The sequence below is a fragment of the Polyodon spathula genome, chromosome 12 (assembly GCF_017654505.1).
Source record: "Polyodon spathula isolate WHYD16114869_AA chromosome 12, ASM1765450v1, whole genome shotgun sequence".
NCBI lineage: Eukaryota > Metazoa > Chordata > Actinopteri > Acipenseriformes > Polyodontidae > Polyodon > Polyodon spathula.
The window spans coordinates 15,892,419-15,899,826 of NC_054545.1; positions in this window are offsets into that span (position 1 = coordinate 15,892,419).

Consider the following 7,408-nt stretch of genomic DNA (forward strand, 5'->3'; position numbering starts at 1 on the left):
TTACATAATATCCTCTTTGGTAAGCTATTTTAATGTAATGTTTACAAAGGTTTAAAACAGTTTATGTGAACTGTATGTATTACAAGAAGTTGCTAAAACATTGAAAAAACAGACATGTCCTAAGGGGGTACCTTGCTAATCTTACCAAGTTTTCCTGAATTTCTTTCATACATTGAAATTATGTTTTTAAACCACCCAACAAAATGACCAAACTATTTCATGTTTTTTAATCTTATAACACCTTGAGAGCAATACCCGGTTATAGTGACTATAACAGAATCTTGCAGGCCGTACACACCTGGCTTTTCCACGAGCGGTGTTCATGAACTATTCTTTTCCTGTGGCTGTCAGAACAAATAACACTGAGATATTTCCCCTTTTTCCGGGTGCTTTCTATTATTCCCTAACCTGGCACTTTGTTATAGTAACAGTGTCCAGGACCAAAGCACCATTACCCTTTCTGCTTTTCAGTTCTTCGTCATTGTTATCATAAACTATCCTCACATCACCTTTACAGCATTTAATGGTGGCCATTTGTGGTGAAGAGGTTTTCAAATGCAGGAATGTTTTACCAGGAATTTGTTTTCAAACCAATTTTAAGATTTAACGTAATTCTCCTTTACCATTCTACTTTTCCAATCACTGAGGATTATTTAATTATAAATGTCTGATTCTTACAGGAATGTGGAGTTTCAGTTTTGTTTCATTTATATTTTTACATTTATAACTTTAAAGTCTGTTTCAAAGCTCTTTTCAAAATGTCTGCTCTAGTGCACTGATAGTGTAAGGATTATTGCCCACATTGTCAAACAGGTAACACAGTAATAACGATGCATGATGTGGTATGGAACAGAAAAGCCTGAGAGCTTACTATGTTTTTTTATTTTTTTATTATATTGCAGTGATTTAGAGGCCCAATCCCAACTCCAGTGCATTAGAGCGGACACTTTGAACAGCTTTGAAACAGACCAAAGTTATAAGTGGAAAAAGTTGTCAGGATGTTAACAATGAAAAAAAATACAGGTACATTATTTAAACAGTTGTAGCAACATGCAGGGGTATGTAATACTATGTTTTTCAGAACCCCGCTACTTACTCTTTAAGATTTAAGATTTCAGACTAGTTTAAAAAAAAAAAAAAAAAAAAATTATTCTAATTATTCACAGCAAATATATTATGTTTTTCATATGAAACCCATTTACTCTGCCTACCTCTTTATAGTTTGAACTTACTTTGTCTTAAATGACATACTGAGTGTATGATTATCCTATATACAATATGGGTCTCCCGTTTTAAAATCACATTTATTCACAAGTCAACTTATTTCTTTTCTAAATAAACATGTATGTGTACATATTGGACTTTGTTCAGGGAACAATAAGGTGAGAATTTCTTCATTTATCAGGAATAAATCCTTTACAAAAAAAAACACTCACACTAAATGTTTTGCAAATGTCGAAGATCTTTTCTATGTGTTTGTTTGGTTGAAAGAGGGTTCCTCAAAAGGAATTAAAAGAAACCATAAAGCCTCATTCGTCATATTGTGACTTCAGTTTGCACTTCCCATCGTACACCAATATTGTAAACCCAAAATAACCCTGGGAGCCACTTGTGTCCCTCGCTGTTTAGTTAAGTTTACATTCACATTCCTGCTGGTATGATTGTGTCTAGTAAGAAGTCATTGCTTATTCTACAGCATGTTTGCAGCAGGTCTATGGCAACAGGGACCGCTCACACAGTGAAAACTAGGATGCTAAACTCTTCACCTTGTCTTGCAGTTGTTTAGCTAAGTGATTTATTCATCCTTATACAGCCTTATATCAGGGTTTTGTAAAATTCTTTCAATATTATTTGCACAGGAAATATTTATTTAGTAAGTCCATTTATGTATATAAAAACACATTGATGTCAAACAATATAAATCGGTAGCATAACACCAATTTTGGTTAGTTTCACACCAACTACTAGCAGGAACTATGGCTCAATTTTAAATTGCCAGAAATGTCTAGAAAAATTCAGTACTATTTCAAACTGAAGTTCACAAATCTCACATACCACTGGTTTAAATAACCATGCACTGATCATTGAACCAGCAGTACCTGGAAAGGAACTGCAATGGCTGTTACTTCACGAATTACGCAGTAAACACAAACACAACTACTGCAGCAACCCTCTGCGTTTCATTTTGGGATCGTATTTCTGCTATACGTTGTGCCTGGTTGCAGCACAGCTTGAGAACACAGGGATACTGCGAATGACCAATAAGCCCTCAGGAGTAATACATAATCCAATCATCCATTGAAATCATGGGCAAGGTCTGGATTGCTGCCTGGAATCTTGTGTTTTATCAGTTGTATGACACTCATGAGGACTGACCTATATAACTAAGTTATTTGGTCATTCCTCTCTCTCATGGTAAAACCTCAACCTCATTGATTACATGGGGCTCCCCCACAGTGACGGTCCTGTTTACAAGCACTGTATTAGTATTGTTATTCATTGGCTGCCTCTAGATAAAGCAATGCATGAAGAGTTAACTCCCCCCCCCCCCCCCCCTCAAGTCCCCTGCCACTCAGTCCTCAATCGTCTCAGAAACAGCATCTGACAATTTCATTAAAAAAAATTATTATTATTTTTTTTTTAAGAGAATATATGGCTCACTTAGATTACCAATATGTCTCTCTTGATTTAGACATGAAGTTACTCATTCGTCACTCTTAATGGGTGTGAAAAGACTATCAGTAGTCTTTTATAGTTGAAAGCACAGTCAAAATGCAAAAAAAAAAAAAAAAAGTGAACACAGACTGAAGCTTGGTGTAGTCTGGTTAAACCTTATATACACTACCGGTCAAAAGTTTTAGAACACCCTCATTTTTCCAGTTTTTATTGAAATCTAAGCAGTTCAAGTCCAGTGAATAACCTGAAATGGTACAAAGGTAAGCGGTAAACTGCCAGAGGTTAAAAAAAAAAGTTTAGGTTACCAAAAACTGAAAAATAATGTACATTTCAGAGTTATACAAAAAGGCCTTTTTCAGGGAACAAGTAATGGGTTAACAACTTACAGCTGTTCTGCAGCAATGGAAGTAAATTAAGCCTTGAAAGTTGATGCTAACAATTCCTACAGGTGTCCTGACTTTTTTGTTGATTACTTACAAACCCTCTGTCTGTATAAAAGCAGTGTTGGAATACATTGTGTTACTACACCCTCTTCAGCATTATTTGGACAGTATTGTACTGCAGGAAGTAGTATATTGCTATCATAATGGCGAGAAAAAGGCAATTAACAAAGGAAGACAGACAGACCATTATAACCCCTAAAAGTGTAGGTCTTTCCTTTTGAGAAATTGCAAAGAAAGCCAAGGTGTCAGTGAGTACAGTTTCCTACACCATCAAAAGGCACTTGGAAACTGGAGGAAACTCTGACAGGAAGAGGTCTGGTAGACCCAAAGCCACAACAGAATCAGAAGACGTTTCTGAGAGTCAACAGCTTGTGTGATAGGCGGCTCACAGGACAACAGCTTCAAGAACACCTTAACACTGGTTGGCAGGTCGAGTGGCAGAAAGAAAGCCATTGCTAAGATGGCAAAATAAGAAAAAGAGGCTTGCCTGAGCCATGAAGCACCGCCAGTGGACTACTGAAGACTGGAAGAAGGTCTTATGGACCGATGAATCAAAATTTGAAATCTTCGGTTCAACACGGAGGGTTTTTGTACGCCGTCGAGTAGGCGAAAGGATGGTTCCTCGATGTGTGACACCAACTGTCAAACATGGAGGAGGAAGCGTGATGGTCTGGGGCTCTTTTGTTTGGATCCAGAGTCATCAACTTGCACAGATTGAGTGGCACCCTGAACCAAAACTGCTACCACAGCATTTTGCAGCGCCATGCAATACTCTCTGGTATACATCTAGTTGGTCAGGGGTTCATCCTACAGCAAGATAATGACCCAAAACATACCTCCAGGCTATGTCAGAACTACCTTAGAAGAAAAGAACAAGATGGTAGGCTTCAAATCATGGAATGGCCAGCACAGTCTCCAAACTTAAACCCCATCAAGCTGGTTTGGGATTAACTGGACAGAAGGGTGAAAGCAAGTGCAACACATTTGTGGGAGCTTCAGCAACAGTGTTGGGAAGAACTTTCCGAACAAAATTTGATTTCCATTGTAGAAAGAATGCCACAAGTGTGTTCGGCTGTTATATCTGCAAAAGGTGGCTACTTTGATGAGTCAAAAGTTTAGATTAAATTTTGTTAAACAAAACGATTCCATGATTTCTTTCTTATGTCCAATTGTTTATTTGCTCTATGCTTTAATTTCAGAGTACGTTGAGACATTAAACTGCGTAAATTTCAATATAAACTGGAAAAAAGGAGGTGTTCTAAAACTGTTGACCGGTAGTGTGTGTGTGTGTGTGTGTTTGTGTGTTTGTGTGTGTGTGTGTGTGTGTGTGTGTATATATATATATATATATATATATATATATATATATATATATATTGAAATCACTCATCCTAGACTCCTACCATTCAGTCAGCTATATAGCTTTTAGTCAACTAAATGTATTTTCTGTTACACACTTAGTAATATATACAGTAAATATGGACTGGAGAGGAGGTTCTATAGTGGAAAATTATTTACCTGCGGGAAGACTATTGTTATCTACAGGGGTCTATAACGCTATAGTGCACCCTGGAGTTAACAATAGTCTTCTCGAGGGGCATCTCATTTTCTACTATGAGCTGAGTCTGCAGTACATATTTAATATACGAACCAGTCAAAATAATAAGAGGAGGCAAGGTTGGATAGCAAATATGACTTTATATAATGTAAAGCCATGAATATTTGCAAGCCTTTTATTATGAAAAAAAAATAGGTTTTATTGGTGTGATTCACCAAATATTTTGGTTGCAAATATTTATGGCTATACAGTATTTTGTTTAAATATAGCTGATACAGCGTAAGTAAATAACTAAATTACATAACTAAATAACAGAAAATGTTTTTGAAGTTCAGACTTGGTTTTAACAAATCACAGGCTAGAATTTTCAAGCACTGGCATAGCTTTTGCAAAACTCCAAAAATGCTAATTCAAAAGTACATTTACCCTTTGATGCTATGATAGTATTGTCTACAAGGTGCTTGAAATTTCAATATGAGAACACAACCTAATTCTAGAAAAATCTAGAAAACGCTGGATTGTAGGTGAACATTCTGAGAAAGTATGAAAGGTTTAAGCAAATGATAATTGCTGTCATTACCAGTAAGTCAGTGTGGTAAAAAGTAAAGAGCTATCTGAAGACCTTAGGCAGAAAATCAATTGTTGTCATAAAGCTGGAGAAGGATACGAGAAGACTTCAACTATTTGTTCTATTACCAAGAAATACAAGACTCATGGTGCTGTCGCAACACTCCCTCGGTCTGGAAGAAAGAAGGATCTTTCATCAAGAACAAGTAGAAGAAATGCGAGGAAGGTGATACCAATCTGAGATTGACTGCCAAAGATATTCCAAGTGAACTGGCTGCAAGTGGGACTGGGGTTTCCATTTCAACCACAGGTCGAGTATTGGATGGTGAAGGTCTCAGTGGTCGAAGGCCAAGGAAAAGGTCACTTTTAGGAAAACATCACAAGGACAATCACTTAAAGCTTGAAAAATGGCATTTAATGATGGATAGGAGTTCTGATCAAAGGTTTTGTGGAGTGATGAAACAAAAATTGATACGCTGATAGTTGTTACGTTTGGAGAAAGTCTGGTGAGGAGTACAAAGAAAAGAACACTATACTTACTGTCAAGCATGGAGGTGGTAATATGCTTCTATGTGGCTGTTTTTTCTCTAATGGCAAGGGAACTTTAGTTATGACATTTAGAAATTTAGTTTAGTTTCAATGCATGGTAAAATGGATTTCATAGCATACCAAAAGATATTGGAGAATCACCTGAAACCCTCCACTACAAAATTTGGTTTAAAGTGCAACTGGACGTTCCAACACAACAACAATCCAAAGCATGCATCAAAATCTACTTCAGAATGGGTAAAGAAGAATACAATCAAGGTTTTGGAATGGCCTAGTCAAAGTCCTGATCTAAATCTGATTGAGAAGTCATTGTTATTTGAATGAACAGGAACACTTTTGCATTGAAGAATGGCCAAAAGTCACTAAAGAATAATGTCAAAAGCTCATTGACAAATATCCTAATCGTTTAAAAGATGTTATTATTGCAAAAGGTACCTCAACTAGCTATTGATTTAATTTACCTTATCAGGTATGAATACTTTTGAATTTGAACTTTTGGAGTTTTGCAAAAAAAGATTTTTCCTCATCCACAAAAGCTAAACTTTTGCTACAGAGATTTTTCCTATAATTTTTTGTCTTCGAAAAAAAAAAATTAAATTATAAATTTCCATTGGGGTATGTAAACTTTTGACTACAACTACACACACACACACACACGCTATCCATGCCACTTTATGAACTCCCTGGTCATCAGTATAGCTATTTTTTTTAAACAAATTTGGAATCGCCAATTATTTTTTCTCATTTTCTCCCCAATTTGGAAAGCCATATTATTTTTTACTTCAACTTGGCTGACTCAGGAGAGATGAAGACGGACGCATGCACGCGTCCTCTAAAATGTGTTTCATTAGCCGTCCATTTCTTTTCACTAAGCAGGCCCGCCGTGCAGCCACCTCATAGCTGCAGCGTCGGAGGACCATGCAGCCCTGGGCAGCTTACAGACAGGCCCGCAGGCACCCGGCCAGTCTACGGGGGTCGCTGGTACATGGTGAGCTGAGGACACCCTAGCACCCCATGTGCGCCACCCCATGGGAACTCCTGTCCATGGTCGGCAGTGAAATAGCCTGGACTCAAACCAGTGACCTCCACGCGGAGTGCCTTTACAGGATGCGCCACCCGGAAGCCTCAGTATAGCTATTTTAATAAAAAAGAATGGACAGCTCTGGTTTTACCAAAAAGACAAAGACATTGCAACAATGCTCAGATAATCAAGAGGAAGATTTTTTTGTACATGCCGAAAAACAGAGGTTACCTTCAGGTCTCTTATGCCCCCTAAGCCTGTGAACCAGGGATTTCAGAAAACACTGTTTTGTAATTAGCTTAACTAAATACTGTTTTAAAGGGCATCTGCAGATAGCAAGGTCAAACAACCGTGGTCACCTGAAGGAGACGAGAGAAAAGAAGTAGGTCTGGCTGGTGACTTCACCTAACAGGCAGTGAAAGCCTGTTTGCTTTACTCCTGGACCCAAACAAAGGCTTATTAACGAACAGTCTAGAGTCCAGTAATGACAGGGCTGAAAAACAGATAACGACTAAACAACTAAAGGATTTTGAAAACTTAAAGAGCGTAAAGCAAAGGCCTCGACGCCTTACATTACAACTAATCTTTACACAA